General features: G+C 37.6%; 1 protein-coding gene across 44 annotated transcripts in view; it reads right to left on the bottom strand.

The window, feature by feature from the left end:
- The window catches only part of LMO7 (LIM domain 7), a 196362-nt gene that overhangs the window by 66400 nt on the left and 109729 nt on the right, over window positions 1–20233 (bottom strand). The window contains exon 1 of one of the 44 annotated variants that reach the window (XM_070519991.1): window positions 5–81. The exons of 41 other annotated variants lie outside the window; for them this stretch is intronic. The gene's annotated coding sequence lies outside the window, so the exon portion shown is untranslated. Of the gene's footprint in view, window positions 1–4; window positions 82–20233 lie in introns of those variants that run through there. 2 more of the 44 variants (XM_070520009.1, XM_070520006.1) reach the window with 2 other exon arrangements.

Here is a 20233-nt window from a genome sequence, read left to right as displayed (position 1 = left end):
TTACCTATGTGAGGAAAAACTCTTGGAAATTCAACAGCTTTTGCCCTAGCAACGTAATGCTTATTCCAAACATGACGAATGGGTACGTACCCTCTTTTTAAAAATAATTTGTTATTAAATTTCACACCCCTCCCACACACTACTAAGAATAGCCAAGTTTCACTTAAAGAGAAAGGGAAAAAAACACATGCATTCAAAGACACTGGCACACAGTTCCACTTTAATGAAACTGAAGAGGGCTTTTTCAGGAGCTCAAAGGTGGGTTTTATTTCTAACTTAACCACAGACTCTTTTTGTAACTCTTTTCTAGTTTATGGAATATGTTTGCTATTATATAAATCTGATTTCTCAGTTGAGACTCACACATGTATATTCCTTGTCGGATTGCAGCCCAGAAACAGACACTTCCTGAATGCAAAATGTAGTATCCATTATGTATGTTCTGTGTACTCAGTGGATTTATGACATTCAGTTATATCAGATGTGTTGGGGAGAGGCCAGAGGAGATGTCAGTTACAGACTTACTCATAATTTTACTTCTGTAGGGAACAATGCTGGGTAGCAGCAGCAAAGGAAATAGGGGGTTTGGGCTTTAGACATGTTAAGTTTGAGACACTTAGACAAGGTAGAAATGTTAAGCAAGTAATTGGTAATTAGACATACAACTAAGCAGTTCAAGGTAGAAATCTAGGTTGGAGAGATATTCTGGGGAGTTATCAGCATAGAGATGAAATGTAAAGTCTTAGCACTAAAATGAGGTCACCTAGAAAATAAGTGTAGATGGAGAAGAGGTCTACAGATCAAGGCCTGGAAAACCCAACAGGTAAGTGTTAAGAAGTAGAGGAGAAACCAGCAAAGCAGATGGAGAAGGACCATCTAGTGTGATGGAGGGGCACGACGGGGAAGGAAAGCAAGATGGAGAGAGCAAACAGGGTCAAAAACGCTGTAGAGAGGGGAAGATGAGGGCCGGGGAGTCACTACTGGATTATCTTCTTAATCCTTATAATATCTTACACACATGCACACAGTTACTAAATTACTAATTAATTCTCTTCACAGGAGGAAAAAGGAATCAAGTATTAACATCAACAAAAATCTTGTCAAATTCACAGATGTTCCTAAAGACACAGGTTAGGAGAATACTGAACTAGACATCTCAGGTGTCCTTCCAGACTTTCAAGCCCATGCTCAGCAAAGTCAATATGAAATTCAACTATAAGCATAAATCTTTTAGTCTTTAGCATCATAATACTGGAACAATAATAATGTGCCTAGTGAGGTACTTTCAAAGTCAGGGTTTCATGGGCCAGCCCGGTGGCGCAGCGGTTAAGTTCACACATTCCACTTCAGCAGCCCAGGGTTCGCTGGTTCAGATCTCAGGTGCCAACATGGCACTGCGTGGCAAGCCATGCTGTGGTAGGCATCCCACATATAAAGTGGAGGAAGATGGGCATGGATGTTAACTCAGGGCCAGTCTTCCTCAGCAAAAAGAGGAGGATTGGCAGATGTTAGCTCAGGGCTAATCTTCCTCAGCAAAAAGAGGAGGATTGGCAGATGTTAGCTCAGGGCTAATCTTCCTCAAAAAAAGAAAAATTAAAAAATAAACAAACACAAAAAAGTCAGAGTTTCTCATACTGTCTACCACGAAACATAAGAAACTGGTAAAATTTTAACAGGACTTAAGGTAAAAAATTTTTGCAACTTGAATATTTTCCTCTTAAATATTCATAATAGCAAATTAAAGTTCTGAGAAGTCCTATAACAAGAGATCCATTTTACTTACACTTTGAAAAATTCACTTTCATATTTTTTGGCACAACTGTTACTAAAATCTTAAAAGACACTGGTATTAATGAAGTATTTTCCAATTGTGTTCTGTTTAAGTATACTGTATGCTTTATTATATAACATATATAAATAATAATTGCCTTTATTGAGCACTTTATACTAATCATTATGTTGACTTTTATACATGATTATCTCCTTTAACCCACACAACAATCTAATGATTTACAGATTAGGAAATTGAAACTCCAAAAGCTTAAGAAATTTTCCCAAGGTCACAAAACTATTAAGACTTGATGTGATCCATACTTCCCATGGACTAAGAGCCACAGACTAAAGCTCCATTTTAGCATTAGTAGTCACACTTTCTATCTTATTTTTGAAATAATTTACTTTTTTCTTAATCCTGAAAAATAACTGTCTTTATAATATCCTGAAATATAAATGTCTCAGTAGTCTCTCAAAGTGTTGGCCGAAAACGTATCTATGGCAACAAAAATTTCCTGCCTAATTCTGTCTCCCAAAGACAATAGCAGAAGCTCCCCATTACCACCTTTTCTGGCAAAATTACGTTCCACTATCTTGCACATACAACCTGTTACAGGATTCCACAGATGGAAAGTTGCCAAAGTACTTTTTAAAAGACTTCGTTCTAAATAAATGAAGTACATCACCATAATTCTTAATGAGAGAACAACTGCAGAGTATAGATTTCCTGTACTTTAGCACTACTAAGCCTTTACGAGTATGGCTTCTGTAAGATAAGTACCCATCAACCATAAATAAATAAGATTACAAGATAAGCACAAAAAAGATTAAACAGGAAAATCTTTTGATTAGTTTCCCAAAGGTACATTTTCTTATCTTAAAAAACAACAACAAAAAGCTATATCTACCTTTAGGTTTGTGAAAATAAAACAAAATATATTTAAAGTGCCTAGTACGTAAATACTCATTTCCTTTCTGATACACATGAAAGTTCCCTGCAAAGCACAAAATGATGTAAATTGTTATTTATAGGTTATTATATCATTACACCAATTCCTTAGCTATAATTATTATTAAATGTGCTATGTGTGTGTATGGTACAAACCTCATACCATCAAAGTAATACATATCAAACTATTTATTCATGCTACACATTCAGAAGTCTCCATAATGCTTAGAAGTAAATTATTCTCCCTTGCCTATAAGTGAGACTTGTTTCAAAATTTTAATTTCCACATGGGAAAAATCAGTAGCCCCATCATCCAAAAATCTGTAGCCCAAGTTTATCATAAATCAGTTTAGTCCTAAATTTTGCCTGTTCTAGATAAGCCTATCTTTACCTAATGTTTACTGGAACAATTCCGAGACAGAAAAAACTAAATTTTTCACAATTTTATTTATCCAAAGGTTCATAGAGGCAATATAAATTTAGAGCAGAGTCTCTCAACCTTGGCAATATTAACAGTTTGAATCTTATCATTCTTTCTTGTGGGAGGTTATCTTGTGCATTGTAGGGTGATAAGCAGCATTCCTGGTCTATCCATTACATACCAGTTGCACTCTCCTCACCCTAGTCATGACAACCAGAAACGTCTCCAGACACTGCCCAATGTCCCCTAGGGGGGCAAAATTGCCCATGTTCGAAAACCACTATTTTAGAGGATCTAAGAATTTAACTAACTCATCTTAATCAAATAAAGCATACTTAAGCTTCCCATGGGCCTAAAATTAACTGAAAAGGTCATTTAATGACTGCAACCTAGAAAAAGATATCAAATGTGTGAGCAAAGCCAACAGCCAAGCAATGACTACACACCCGAGAAGTTAATGAAAAACATACCGTCAGATCGAAGGGCAAGACCTAGCACAATCAGCACTCAGAAACATACACTAGAAGCTGAAAGAACTACAACTTAGTTTAGTTTGGAGCTCAGCATTCTCATTACCTTGGAAAAATGGATTTAAGCTCTCGTCTTTCAGATTTAAAATGGTAAGAAATGATGCATCAGATTTTCATTTTTTCCATTACAGCCATATTGCAATATATCCCTATAAAGTCTGACCAACTTAGACGCTCCTCCAATTAAATCTTATTTAAGCTATTATCTAATATTTATACATTTTAGGTCCCATTTCTTATGTACTCTAGATGGTTCAGTACATTCTTTAAAATACATCTGTTTATAAAATATATTGCATATCGATAATTCATATTGCAGTACCATAGATCCTTAAACAAAACATTCAATTTCTAATTCTTTATTCCTTGCCCACAATGTTGATAATTCGAGCACTGTGCTAGGCTGAATAATGAACATCCCTCTCACCCAAGATGTTGACACCTTAATCCTTGGAATTTTTGAATGTTACCTTACGTGGCAAAAGTGACTTTGCAAATGTGATTAAGTTAAGGATCTTGAGATGAGGAGAAATCTTGGATTATCAAGGTGCGCCCTAAATGTAATCTCAAGTGTCCTTATAAGGGAGAAAAAGAGGGAGACTTGACTATTATAGAGGAGAAGGGGGATGTGATCACAGAGGCAGAGACTGGAGTGATGTAGCCAGGAGCCAAGGCATGCCAGCCGTCTCTAGAAGTGAAAGAGGGAAAGAACTGATTCTCCCTCTGGAGCCCCAAGAAGGAGCCAGCCCTGCTGGCATCTTGATTTTAGCCCTCATTTTAGGACTCATTTTGGACATGTAACTTCCAAGACTGTAAGAGAATAAATTCATGTTGTTTTAAGTCACTTAATTGTGGTAATTTTTTACAGTGGCAACAGAAAATGAATACAAGTACTACATCAGCATAGCTCTACCAATTTCATATGCAGATTAACTTTCCCTCCGATATAGCTCTATATTTAGCGATATCCGCATTTTACAGATGTGAGACCAAAGCTTAATGAGATTAAGCAATTTTCCAGAAGTTACCTTTCTTATATATGTTATAATTCAAACCCAAAGCTATCTCACCTAAAAGCCTACTCATAGCAAAATAGGTATCATTTGCCTTTTTTAAAAAAGTCACTTACTCCTTATCCTCCATTTAAACCTTCATCCACAGCCAACCACTGCCAATAGTGCCACGTGCATTTGTGTCAGTGAAACTCACTTCACAGCTGAAGTTTGTCACTAAATTCTCATACGAAACTATTTAATTCCAATAGTTAAAAAAAAACAAGTTAAAAAAAAAAAACAAAATTCAGGGGGCTGGCCCCGTGGCCGAGTGGTTAAGTTCACGCGCTCCGCTGCAGGCGGCCCAGCGTTTCGTTAGTTCGAATCCTGGGCGCGGACATGGCACTGCTCGTCAGACCACGCTGAGGCAGCGTCCCACATGCCACAACTAGAAGAACCCACAACGAAGAATACACAACTATGTACCGGGGGGCTTTGGGGAGAAAAATGAAAAAAAATAAAATCTTTAAAAAAAAAATTCAGCAGGTTAAAAAGAATCCAGTAGGTTAAAATCCACAGACAACATCTTTCCCATAACAGAATTACAAACATGTAAGAAGTACAGATGACATTAGAAAAAGGAATGTGTTTTTCTTTCTCCTTTGTGAATACATTTTCCAAACCCCCCAAGACTTGTAAAACCAAAAACTCTCCTGAGTAGAAATAAATGAAGTCTGAGGAACTAATTGTCCAAGAAAGATAAAATATTAAAAACAATTACGATTTACCTTTCTTGCAATTCGTACAAAACTGCATGTTTCATTAGAAAGTCAACACCATGCATGATTTAAAATTTTCCATTTACATATACCACCTTTGATAGATTTGCCAGTTCTTACTTAGTCTTCCCTACAACACTTGAAATTTCAGAATAGTATCAAAGTATCACCAATCACCTTATTATAAACCACTGAGAAAGAAGGGACATGCTTCAAAGGAATAACACAATTGGCTTTCAAATTCAGACTAACATAACCTCGCCTCTCAATTAACTTTCAAGTTCAACATGCATTCAATCCGGATGTCCTTCAGACTAGTTGACATTTATTGCAATCAATTTCAATTTTCCCCTTTCATTTGTGAATACCTTTTTGAAACTTCCAAGACTAATGAATCTAATGGGTTTTTTCCCCTCTCTTTCCAATTCACCATGTTTAGTCCAAACCAAATTCAACTAATATTTCCCAGGCAACTGTTCTCAGATGAGTCCTTTACATTCCCAGTATTATTATCCCAGCTCAGATTTTAAAATTTAATGAGTTCTTTAATGCCACATATCATCTAATCCCCACGTCTATTCATCCTTCCACACGCTCTGCCCTGGTGGAGAGCCCCAGGTTTCAGAGCCAGAAAGCCAAGGCGTAAGCCAAACGACTTCCTCTCCTTCAAATTCTCACTTCTGCACCAACCAAATCCTATCAATTCTAGCTCCGAAGTATCTCTTGAATTCATCTCTTCTCAGATGTATTTCCACTCTTCAGTCTTTCCCCACTCCTCCTCCTCTTCCACAGAGAGAACCTTCCTAAAATGGAATCTTCTCCATGTCTCTCCTCCCTTAAAATTTCTTATTTCCCTTGAGTCCAAAATGCGGCATTTGTATTCATGATCTGTCCACTCTTAGTCACCTCATTTCTTTTTTTGAGGAAGATTAGCCCTGAGCAAACATCTTTGCCAATCCTCCTCTTTCACTGAGGAAGCCTGGCCCGGAGCTAACATCTGTGCCCATCTTCCTCTACTTTATATGTGGGACGCCTACCACAGCATGGTTTGCCAAGCTGTGCCATGTCTGCACCCGGGATCTGGGCCAGCGAACCCGGGGCCACCCAAAGCGGAACATGCACACTTAACTGCTGCACCACCAGGCCGGCCACTCACCTCATTTCTTGATGTGCACCACCATAAACCCGATACCCTGTCCATAAAACAGCCCTGGAACTCTCTCAACACCCTGATCTCTCCTACCTCCACATAAGAGACAATAGGAGGTTCTCTTCCTAGAAAGCTCTTGACTGTTCTCCCTCTTTTGAACTACTCATCCTTTCAGATCAAGCTCAAATGTCACCAGCCTCTGAAGCTTTCCTATCTTCTCCTAGAAGCCTCTCCCACATGAGCCCATGGGTACCCAATGCAGACTGCTTTTAAAGCACTCCATTATATTATGATGTATCGTGGGTATCTTGGCAGTCTCTCCCAATGAACTGTGAACTCCATCAATGGCTCAGTACTTAAAACACAGGAACTAAAATATTACTAGAAAGAACAGATTAATCTTCAGCCTCTTCTCTCTAAAAATCTGTCCCACCAAGCATTCAGAATCATTTTTTAAAGGGGCCATTTTGACCATGTCATCGGTTACTCCCTCACACCCCCATTAAATTATAGGGCTCCCCAGGCTTTAATCTTGAACTTAACTCAAGTTACATCCCTCATTTCCATCTTTTAGCCATATCCTGTTGCATCCCATCCTATTCTGACTTCAGTCAAGCAAGTCTAACACACAGGACTTGTTTACTATCACTCCAGGGCCAAATATGCCGTTCCTTCACACTAAATTCCCAGAATCTGTCGCACATTTAACTCTTAAATGTCAGTTTCCGGGAAACTCCCATAGGACAGTGCCATGTACCTGAAATACGACCACTTTAGAGACCCAACAGCTCATGCAAATATGGAGCTATCCCATCATTCATCCACTTGTACCCGTTACTGCTGTTAATACACTTTGTGTAATTGTCTCACCACCTCCAAAGGAACTTTGAGAACTAATCTCATTTTATTTTCACAAAAATTATTCATATACTGCGGGCTTTGTTAAATATCTATATAAAGTGAAGTAAAAATATTCTCAGGATAACAATTTCACATACCTTCCCTTTAGAGTAGTTTCCATTGCTTTATTCCCTATAACAGAGATTCTCAAACCATGGTCTCTAGACCAGTAGCATCCACAGTACCTTAGAACTCATTAGAAATGAAAATTCTCAGCCCCTACTCCCTATCTACTGAGCCAGCAACTCGGGGGTTAGGGGTCCAGTAATGTCCTAATGAATGCCACCCCGTGATGGCAATGAATGCCAATGATTGACAGCTACTGCCCTAGAAATATACCAAAATTAAAACTACATCTTAAGAGAAACTACAGCTTCAACTAGTTTAGCTACTTCTCTGAAAAAGGAAGTTAAAGTGAAACATAATTCCTCTAGCCTTACCCAACTAAAATTTAAAACAAATAATAAAAAGCATAAAGAAAACTCAAGTTCAGTGAAAAGCCTGGAACTACTGCCAATGATTTTCAAGTGTTTACTAAAAAGCCTCAACACGCTTCACTGTGCTTAGCTGTGCTTAAGAGAGCATCATAAAAATGCCCCCCATTTGCTGCTGTCACTATACACTGAGCTGGCTCTCAGGATGTCTTGGTCCCAGGCTCTAAAGAACAGGAAGGGCAGTGAGTTCATTACTTAACACTCATAAGCACCAACATTCCATGGGATCCAGAAAAGAACACCTGAACATAAAAAACACGCATCTTGAAGCCAGAGAACAATGTTTCAGGAAGCACGGGACTGATTTCTTCTACAAGACTTCTGAAAAGTCAACCACTTCTAGCATTTAAGGAATGCTATTCAGAAGGATAAAGCAAGTTACTTTTGTTGCATTCATCTTATAATTTCCTCATAATACCTGCATTCCCGTTTTACATCTCCAAAGAAGGGTAACCGGTGAGAAACCAGCCAAGATACATATTTGTATTACCTAATCTCTACTTTGTGTCCCCAGTTAAAAAGAAAGTCTGAATTAAGTAACACTGGAAAAATTCATCTGAACATGGTGAAAGGTTAAATGAGCATAAATCTAAGGCCACCTCATTAGAAAATCCTACACACAAAATTATAATAGCAAAGCAGTTTCCATAAAAATAGTTGTGTGTAAATAGAGTTGTAAATCACCACTAACAAACACTAGCACAAACCAACTTGTTGAAAATTGGTACAAAACATGGATAAATAAAAATGTACAGTGGATGTACAAATTAAATTGCCACTGGTAAACTTCCTTCTTTATATTCTAAAATGTGAAATAACGTGAACACATTCCAGCCTGCCTTTGAAATTTAAGTCTAGCCCTTATTTTATTCAGATTGCTAAAACTGAAATAGAGTAGTAAATTAAAATGTAGATAAAGTACCAATACTATAGACACTCACTGAAAAAGGAAATGAGGGTAAAGTTAGGTAAAATGAAATATTACTTGTTTGACTCCTTTGCTGCTCTGCTTGAGCTCGCAGTGAGGTACAGTGGAAATAACTACAGGCAAATCAGGAGCCGCAACTGAAGCCAGGACACCTGTCTTAGTTCCCTGGGCGGCCTTGCAATAGGCCCCTGACCTCTTCTGTGAAAGGACTGTATCGGATGAGATTATCTCTTTAGCACCTTCCAGCTCTGATATTCTGATTTTTACCTCTTTAAAAAGAATGTCCCTTAAAAGTACGTTTCTCAAATTAACAATTCCTACTGCAATTTTAAAACTGATATGAAAGGCAACATGGAGCTTTACTAGTCTCTCTAGAAAGCCTTTCTGGTAAGTTCGAAAAAAACAATGAATACTCACAACTGTAGGACATGACGAAGCATTCTAAACGAAGATAAACAGATGTTCTCACATATTGCCTTGATGGTAATTGTGGGATAATGTGTTGCAGAGTTGAACACTGACAACTTTTTGAATACTCATCTCCTCATAAAATGTCAATTTTTAAAAATCTTATGAAATTAAAAATTCTTTTGAAATCACAATCAAGGTAATTGATAGCAAAGAATTAGTAAGTTATCAAAGTCATTTCAGAAAAGCAATCCTAAGATGTAATAAAAAAGCTTTCAGGGGGCTGGCTCCGTGGCCTAGTGGTTAAGTTCAGTGTGCTCCACTTGGGCAGGCCAGGTTTGGTTCCCAGGCACAGACCTACACCACTGCTCAGTGGCTATGCTGTGGCAGCATCCCACATACAAAATAAAGAAAGACTGGCACAGATGTTAGCTCAGCATGAATCTTCCTCAGCAAAAAAAAAAAAAAAAAAAGCTTTCAAATGACGTAACCCCAAATTTCTTTGTAAAGTTTCAATAGACCGAAAGAAAGGGCTCAAACATGACTGTCAAATTATCTTCTTAGGACTGGGGGAGGAGGAAGAGAATCCTGAACAAAGTGTTTGGGAGGTAAATGAATGTTTAGAAGCTTATCTAAGGTAAGTTCTTCCTGGTTCCATAATTCTCATCATTTTATGAATGAACTAATTTCAGTACGACTTGAGATCCTTAGACAAGATGAGTTATTACTTATTTCTTGGTGAGATAATGTTCTTCCTACTTCTATACTTTGATACACTGCTACTAAAATTAACAGAACAAATTATCTACTTGTAAACAAGCCTAAGGAAATAGTAAAAACAATCATTTCTAATAATAGACTAGACTAGGTTAAAAGAAGAATAAATTGTTAGTGGGCTGTTCGATAATTTTATGTACTTTAGATTTATGATGCAGAAACAAACATTTTGCTTTCACCTTTTTCATTCTAAGAACACTGTAGAATATTATCTGTTCATATAAAATAAATCCAAATATTTACAATTGTTATAGTAATCAAAATATCCAAGCATTGTGGAGACATCCGTCATTAGTTATCCCTACATCTATAGGCTTCTATTTATTAAGATTTACATTTAATTGGTATATAGTTTTTCATTTACTCTAAATATCAAAGAACAAAACAGAAGCGAAAAAAAAAACCTTCTCTCTTCATATATAAGGATAAGGGTATTTGGAGGTCCGTTCTCTCCCGTTATTTTATGTTGCGTGCATTGAGTCTGTAGGAATGTCGCCTGGGTCATACCATTCTCCCTCGGGAAAGCGAACCACTCTAGTGCCTCTGCCACACCTCTCCTTCCTCCATATATGCTGCTCTTTCTCCTTATATGAACAGAGCTTTATTTTCCTTTCTACCTTATTCTTCCAAGGATAAAGTCATATTACTTAGTTCATTTAAGAAACGCATCCTTTCTATCCTTTCCTTAAGACTCAGCCACACTTTTAACCACAAAGTCATTTTTACTTGCATCTTATTAATTAAGAAATTACTGGGAATTAGACACTAAGGTTTTAAACTAAGGTAAACATATGAAATTAAAATTACTATGAGACCGAATAATATTCTATTGTATGTATATACCACAATTTCCTTATCCATTCATCTGTCAGTAGACATTTAGGTTGTTTCCACATCTTGGCTGTTGTGATAATGCTGCACTGAACAAGGGAGCACGTATAGGTCTTTGGAGATCCTGATTTCAATTCTTTTGAATATATACCCAGAAGTCAAAATCTTGCCATATGCAATAACATGGATGAACCTGGAGGACGTTATACTAAGTAAAATAAGCCACTCACAGAAGGACAAATACAGCATGATTCCATTTAAATGAGGTACCTAAAATAGTTAAACTCATAGGAACAGACAGCACAACGGCAGTTGCCAGAGTGGGGGTGGGGAGGCAGGGAGAGGAAAAGGAGAGCTGCTGTTCAACAGACATTAGTTTCAGTTATGCAAGATGAGTAAGTTCTAGAGATCTACTCTAGAACGTTATGCCTACAGTTAACTCTATTGTGTGCTTAAAAATTTGTCAAGAGGGTAGATCTCACCTTAAGTGTTCTTACTACAATTAAAAGCAGATTACTGTGAGAAAATCCATAAATTAATCCATATCTAAGAGAAAAAAGTCAAGAAAAAAGCAGCCACTCAGTGACACTTTCTCTTAGCGTCTTGGGTCCATCCCCTCCTCCCACATATTTCAGCCAAGTAGCCAAGAACCAACCCTAAGTATTATTAGCACCCTCCAGAGTGTTCATGCTGTTACCTAATCATCATTCACCATGTATTTATAATTCAATCTAGCCCTGGGTATACTAAGAGTTAGGAGTTTAAAAATCAATAAAAGTGATAAAATGAAATAAGAAATAGAAGGAAAAAAGCCATCACATAGATTGTGCACAGAATCATAAAGTATCAATAGTAATTAATAATAAAATAGTTAAAGCATAATGAATATTTGCAGTGTCAGGCATCTAAGCCCTTTACCTGTAACCACTCATTTAATTTTCATAATGGTCCCTATGCAGTAGGTACTAGTGTCATCTCCCATTTTACAGGTAAAGAAATTGAAGAACAGAGAAGATAAGGGAACTGACCACAGCTCACAGCTATGCAGTAGGTACTAGTGTCATCTCCCATTTTACAGGTAAAGAAATTGAAGAACAGAGAAGATAAGGGAACTGACCACAGCTCACACAGTCAGCGTTGGCTGAACTGCGACTAGTAACCAGGCATCTGGCTTCCCCTCCTAGTGATGGAGGGCTTCCTAGATGAGGCAAGATGGAGCACGGCTGCAAGAATGGCCGTCTAGGGAGGCAAAAGTGAAGCTGACCTAACTAGTTGACAAAGCTTGCGTGGTAGAGAAAGAAAAAGGCAGGTGGATAAGCAACAAGTGATCAGACGGCAGAACTCCATAAAAATCTGGGCATTTACTGGACCCTGACATGGTGGGCAAGTGGGAGCCATGATGGGTTCAAGAATGAGAATGCACAGTTCAAGCATACACAGAAGATCTGAGGAGAGTGGTAGACAGAATACTAAGTCTCTTTATGAAAATCAATAGTCGAATTACCATAAGCACTAAATCATCTGATAAACTAAGCCTCCTCGAATTCAAACCATACAGAAACCTTAAAGAAAAACAAAAATTGAACCCTCAATTCATTTGTGAGGGTGAAATCTAAATGCAAAGACACAAGCCTGGCTCACCAGGAGGGCGGGTGAGAAGAGGGAAAACCTTGTGTGCCCACACACAAGGGCACCCCGATCTCCAGAAGCTCATGTGCCTCCTTTCTGACTCTTCAGCACACGAAAGCTTCAATTCAGCAAACTTTTTTTCAGGAAACATTTTAATAGAATATAACATTAACCCCAACAGCTAGTTTTATTAGTGCCTTTAAAATCTACTGAGTATAGAATTTTATCTAAAAATATGCTTCAAATCTCATATCCAAAAGAACTTTCTTGACGTGCTTTCTCTGTATCCTACATTATTGTTTCATAATCCTATCACCACCTTACATTACCTTATATTTATTCACTACTGTCCTGCTTATTAGATTATATGCCCAAGAATGGCAAGACTTTGTCCTCTTTTCCACAAAACCAAATCCCCAGTGCCTAGAACAGTGCCAGGCGCATAGGAGCTCAACCAATGTTTCTTAAACTCATTCATTGATTTATTGAATCAAATTCCCTGCTCACCCACATGCCCTAAAACACTGTTATTTTTCCAACCTTGACGGATAGAAGTGGAAGAGTTTTTGGTTATAAAATTGTGTCAGGATGAATCAGACGTTGTTTTGCAGGCTCTGTGGGTTTATTTTCAGCGCTGTTGTTTGGGAGCAGGCTTTGCAGGGATGGGGGGGGAACAACAGGGAGATACATTTTTGCTGTGTGAATACAGATGCAATGTGCCTGAAATTGTTCTGTGGGGGGTTGTATGTATTCTTGTCTGAATAGTTGTTTACAAGAGATGAAGAGTTTAGATTTAAAAGATAACAACAGGAGAGAAAAGTAAGCGACAGTTTCTGCTCATGTTGTAGGAGAATGCACAAAGCAAATGAGTGGGGTTAGGTATGGTTGACACTGGCCTGGATTGTTGATACCACACAAACGTGATGTTTATGACTTAAGGACTCCAAGCCTAGGACATACAGTGATGCTGGATTCTCTAGATTGATATAAATATCCAACTGGGTCCAGGGGAGAAGCCCATGGCCTTTCCCTTGCAGGGGTAACGTTCCCACTTTGAGTTATTCCAAAGCAAAGTGGTTCGGAGGACAGGAAATCAGACCTACCCTTTCCAGAAGGCACTACAAAAAACAGATTTTGAACTTCAACAAAAAGAGGAAATTCTATCTGAATTTAAAGGAAGGGGGGAAAAAGACAAGAGTTAAAGCTATAACAGTAAGACAGTATGCGATACTGGCAAGAGGTCAGGTATACAGATCAACTGAACAGCGCAGTCAGAAATAGAGGCACACTTACATGGACAACTGAGGAGGAGGGAAAGAGAAGACTGAGTCCTCAGCCATCACTCTCTCCACCCTCCTGTCTGAGCTGGGCTCTGTTCTCTTACAAATGCCTATTAACTCTTCACAGATGACTCCCAATCTACACACCCAGCCATAATTTCTGATTAAATACATTGACAACCCCCACATTTTCATTTGGATGTTCTACTGTCCTGTCCAACACAATGTGTTAAAACCTCATTCCCTTCTTGCCCCCGAATTGGTTGCCTTTCCTGTTTGTGCCAATGGTTGAACAAGCTCAAAAACTGATTCTTCTCGCTCCTTCACTCTAGTCAACCCCCACTATATCTTCAAACATCTTTGGCATTTCTCCTCATTTACATTTTCACTGCTTTCAGCAGTTGGAATCCTATTAAAATTATCAAAAAAAAAAAAAAAAAAGTCATGGACTGCAACAATTTCCTAACATCCCTTCCAGCCTCCCAGCTAGTTCTCAATCCATTTTATATACTAAACCCCATGTTTCTAAATCTCTGCTTTTACCATTTTAACCCTCTGCTCAAAAGCTTTTGGTAATAATCGTACTACCTATGCACTAAAATTTAAAGCCCTAGCCAGGATACTCGAGGTACCACTCAAGCTGGTCCCAACCTACCTGTCATTCTGCCTCCAATCTGTCAAACTAGACTAGAGACTCATGACATGCTTCCCTGCACCCTCCTCCCCCGACTGCCAAAAAAAAAAAAAAAGCAGGCCTCACAAATGGAGATCTTATTTAACTTTACTCACTCCTTTACATCTAGAAGACTCTGCAAAATGTTTGATTTGAACTTCTTGCCTCTGTGCCTTTGCACAGCCCAATCTTCTTGCAGTGGTCTCCCACTTCTCACTCAACTCCTACTCATCTTTAAGATCCACACTCAAGCCTTACATCCTCATCAATACCTTCCTTAAACTCTCACTCCAATGTGTGATCACTGTCGTTTATTGCCTAAATCCTTGTTACTCACAGTGTGGTCTTCACTGGCATGACCTGGGAGTTTGCTAGGAATACAGGATCCCAGCCCTGCCTACAACTAATGGATTCCAGAATCCGCATCTGAACCAGATCTCAAGCTGTTTTATAGGCACACTGAAGTTTCAGAAGCACTTGTTTAAAGCACTCTTACTCTCAAGAAAGTCTGGGTAATTTCTCACTCAGAGCTTCTAAAAATTACAAATCCCTCCCTATCTCCAGAACTTCTTTCCTACTCAACCAATTTCATGGAGCTCACTCTGACAGATACACATTAAAAAAAATTCCTTTGCAGGGGGCCAGCCCAGTGGCTTAGTGGTTAAGTTTGCACATTCTGCTTCTGCAGCCCAGGGTTCACAGGTTTAGATCCCGGGCAAGGACCTACACACCGCTCATTAGGCCAAGCTGAGGTCACATCCCACATACAAAATAGAGGAAGATTGACACAGATGTTAGCTCAGCGCCAATCTTCCTCACCAAAAAAAAAAAAAAATCATTTGCTTAATCATCATATCTTTCATTAAGACATGCTAAGAGGCAGAATTTTATAATACAACACTGAGTTTGGAGTCATAATGAGGGTTCCCTCTTACACTAAGCCTGTGACCTTGAGTAAGCCAATGAACTTCTTAGTTTCCATATCTGTAAACTCAGGCAACCACCCTATCTTATGAAGTGGTCAGGAAATTATACAAGGCATTAACCAAAGTGTTTAAATGTTTTCTTTCCACTCCTACTTTCAAAAGCAGTATTTTTTCCTCTCTTTACATATTTAATAGCCTTAAAACTCAAGTGCTTTCTATTATTGCATCTAAACCATCCCACTAGCTATGTTAAAGGAGAATTGTCCTTGTTTGTATTCTTCTTGGATTTTCCAAGATATCTGTATCTTGGGACTATGATTAGTATCACGTGTCTTGGTGCTCTAAAACATCATATTCACAAAATAAAAGTTTAATAAATATTTCTTCCTACTAATGAAAGGCAATCATTCCTGATGGTTTACTTTTAACTGCTTACAAGAAACAATTTAATGACTTGGTAAGAGAAGAAGTAATCACTCCATTTATTCTAAGTCTTGGTAAAGGAATTCTGAAAGTGTTTCCGTGCTTGAGTCATTTCTTGGACTTTGCTTTTCTGAGTCACTATCTGATCCCCTACTCTCTTTTCTGCAGTGAGAGAGGAGTTTCATCTTACTGGAATTAGACTGTGCTATTTATTGTTACACTTGATGCTCTATGCTCACCACCTGTTTCAAACTTTCCAATGGCTACATTGATAGAGGGCTTTGGGCAATGTACCGAAGTCATTTTTCTTCTCTATTAGGTAACAACTTATCTTTTGCTTAGTTTGGGCTTTTAAATAGGACTTCAAATTATTAATCATTAAGGCTTTGTATAAGATTTAATATACAATGACCCAAGCTATAACAAAAATAATATCCCATTCTATAATAATAAGCACTTATTCCCAGCCAAAGATATTTGGGAGTCATGGTTTAGTTTGGTTTTAACAAGATTAAGTAAAATAGAGCATCAAAAACTGGTAAATAAGAAATTATTCTAAATAAAATATATTTACCAGTTCTATTTTTAAAAGACAGGTTCCATGTGAGTGCTATAAAGGTCAAAGTATGGTAGTACAATCTTGAGCAATTTAGGTTATAAAGTTTTACAATCCTCAGCCTTTAACAGGAATGTTCTACTATCATGGCAAATACGACTGAACATTCACAAATATCTGCATGACAGTCATAAAACAGGCATTTATCAATAGAATCCAGATCTTCTATTATTTCTCAACTAGTCAGTGTTGTTAAAAGACCACAAATGTAGCATTTCTTCTATTCTAAGACACATGTGTTCATTTAACATTCCTAAAATTAGAAGGTCTTATAATCACTGATCTTAGATCTGACAGCATATTGTAGTATTATATCCATTTGAATTTACTTAACTCACAAACTAGGAAAAAATTTTAAAATCATAATGCAAAGATACGTTTAGATATATCTGCCTTGTATCAAATGAGGTAATATCAATCACATACACAAATCCATTTTGGGTATAGCTGGCTTGGTTAAAAAGCAACTCATGACAACTTCAGTCACATAGCACTAGAGAGAAAACAGCCTTTAAAAATTTGCTGATATGTCTGTTTAGACAATACAGTGGAAGGAGTCCAAGCTTTGTAGGCTAAGCCACCCCCTGAATTAAAATCCTAGTTCCATTATTTTCCCAAGGTCACATAGCTAAGCAAGTTACTCTTTGACTCATTTCACTTCAAGCATCTAAAGCAAAATGGAAACACCTGACTAGGCTGTTACTGGGTCAGAAATAACTAACGTTAAACATCTGACAGTGCCTGATAAGCTCTTATCCAATTTGTCTAAACCTGATTGAACAGCAGTGATAGGAATATTTCTGAAATACCCTGGACACTCCAGTACAGTGGTTTCCTTACCTAGTAGCTATTCATCACTGTAAAGCCAGCATTCCCATAGAGTTGTAAACTAGAAATCATTCCAATGCTCCTTAAGACACAAAAGCAAGCATTAAGTCTTAAAAAGGCTTTTCATCTCCATTTTTGGTTTTAAACTCAAGGTAGAAGACGACTAGGTCTTGGTCCTCTTCTACTCACCCAGGATTTAGGATATATACATGGTGGATATCAAAAAGCCAAAAGATGTGGTCACAAATAGCCACAAGATAAAAGGTCTACAAGTGAGAGGACTCAACACCCTTGTACTAAGCCTCATATACCCAACCACCCTCGTCAGCCTCAGAATTTTGCTGCTTCTTCCTACCCTAGAGGCAGTCACCTCTGGCTCCAGCAGCCCAAAGTTTACATTAATGGATGTCAGAGTCTTTAATAGACTTTTTTCTCCTCTTTCTTGTAAGCAGAATGAAAAGGAAAATGGAAAATATAGTGAGAAAGTATAAAGAGCTCTATTTCTTAATCTGAGACTCAGTAAGCTCTGGACACCCATATTTAATTCTAAGACTCCTCCTATTTCTCCTCCAAGACAGAGATCAAGCCCCCTCCCCCAGTGAAATGAGTTCATCACTAAAAAAAGACAAGGATCTGAGGATGCTTAGAATCTGGTGTCTCACTCTTCGAAGCTTTATACAAATTTTCACATATGTCCTTATTTAATGTGTGTGTGTGCTCGACTACACAATATTTCATAGGTGAATATACATGATTATACACAAAATAGAGCATGAGATAATACCTAGTAGAGATTTTTCCTTCTCAATATTAAGCCAAAAGAAATCTAATAGCATGTCAGCCAAATTTTCTACCCAGATACACTGATTCTTTTGATTACTTCCATATCTAGGTAAATTAAAAAAAAAAAAAAAGAACAAAAACATTTCCAAAGAACCAATACTATTATAACATAATGAAACAGTGAAACATAATAACAATGATACTTGGTAGTCTTGGTATTTAATTAGGGATATCTCCCCCAAATTTCTCAAAGCATAGTGAGCAAACTCTTGTTCAATGGATAGTGGTTAATGCAAACACAGCTTAATTCAAAGCAGCTAGTTCCCTTGGGCAGACTAGAGTCCCCATTTTTTCCATTTTTAACTTAAGAAAAACTGCCTTACCTGAAGTGTGTTCATAGGTGTTTTTAATCAACTCCCTTTTGAATGGAATCTTACTGTACTATCATTTACATTTAAGAATAACATTAATGTGCATTACTTAAATTTATACAGCAAGCGTATTTTTTATGTTTCCTTAAAATTAAAGATTTTTCAGCAACACTTTGGGAACATGTATTCTTAGGTTTCCTGCGCATATTTGGTCAGTGGTGTCTGAAGCAATGGTATTAAGCTCTTCAAAAGAAAAAGTGATGACACAGCACCCTGCCTCCCAGTTCAGTAGGGATGCTTAGAAAGATATGCCTTGGAGAAAATGCAGACTAAGTCTATCAGCAGCCAACCTCACCTGGGATGGCTTCTCAGCATAACAAATTATACCACATCAATTACTCCTAAAACGCACGTACTCCATTAACCTAAACTCTTAAAAATAATAGTCAATCTACTTAACATTTGACAGTGAGGCTCTAAAAGAAAAGAAATCCAGTTATAATGTTACGCCAAAGCCCACTCACATGAAACTATACTTCTTAGCTTCTTGACTTTCATTGTATGCAAGTACAACTGGAACTAAATAATAAGCAAGTCTTCTGACCTCACAAACAGTGTCCATTGCAATTTTTTTAGTATCTAGGGGGAAAAAACAAGTATTTCAGATAATATAATCTAGACCTTTTAAGCTATTAGTATGGCAGCCTTTTGATGAACCAAACAGATGAGAGATGCCCAAAAGGAGCAGCTAAGTTTTCTGTCCAGTGGGAAACACGGCTGCAGTGTGCGTTTGAGTTCAGTGAAGTCAAGATTATGAACCCCTATTCCAAAAGGAAAATCCATAAGCCCTGCAGAAGCCTTTTACAGAACAGTGTCTGAACTTGCCTCAAGGATAATCCTCCTCATGACCAAAATGACAAATTTTTACAGAAATGAAGGAGAGAATGGGACAATAAAAATAAATGAATAAACAAAGTGAAGTTTTGGATTTGGATTTGCATTGTAGACGGGTTGTGGTTTTATGAAAGCATTTTTTATCTGCTTTTTAAAACATGGAAACACTTTTTTAAGAAATGGATTCAAATAAAAATATTTACAATATTTCAGAAAATATACAAAAACATGAGTTCTCAAATTAATAAAAGTGTATTGGTTCCACATACATAGAGTCAAGAGCAAATAACTTACCCATCCAGTCTCTGGTTTCCAGCTTTGATATGCTAACAAAATAGGTAAATTGCAAAAAGTTGACTAAACATGAATGTCAGAAAAAAAATTTTTAATATCCACTCCCAATTAAAAGACAAGATCAGTCTAAAAAGTGAGCAGAGGGAGGAAAAGTAACTGTCTAAGGTCCTTCAGCCACCAAGTGACTGAAGGGATGGAATTAAACCCATGACAGGGTCCAGCTAAAACCCTGGTCTCATCCAAGATGCTTATCTGTTCAAGACAACTGATGTACATCCACTGAACTTCTTGTTCCATCCCGGGAGAAGGTGACTGAGAAAATCAGCCTAGGGTATCAAATGAACTGTTAAGAAATCATCAAGTTTCTGCATACTCATATTCTTCAAATAGTTTTATCCTACCAAAGTCAAAGGTAATTTGTGACTTTTTGTTTTTATTGGCTTTGGTGTTGAATGCTAGGCAAATGTAAAAGGTATCAAAGCAGGTAGCCTGACTTTGGAAGGAACAAGGCTTACTGTAAACCTGTTGGTAAAATTTCTTGAAGCAATTTTAATGACTTCTCCTAAAAAGTTACCTCCACTATG

This window comes from Equus asinus, chromosome 11, assembly GCF_041296235.1.
Source record: "Equus asinus isolate D_3611 breed Donkey chromosome 11, EquAss-T2T_v2, whole genome shotgun sequence".
Taxonomy (NCBI): domain Eukaryota; kingdom Metazoa; phylum Chordata; class Mammalia; order Perissodactyla; family Equidae; genus Equus; species Equus asinus.
This window is presented reverse-complemented; position numbering and strand designations above follow the sequence as displayed.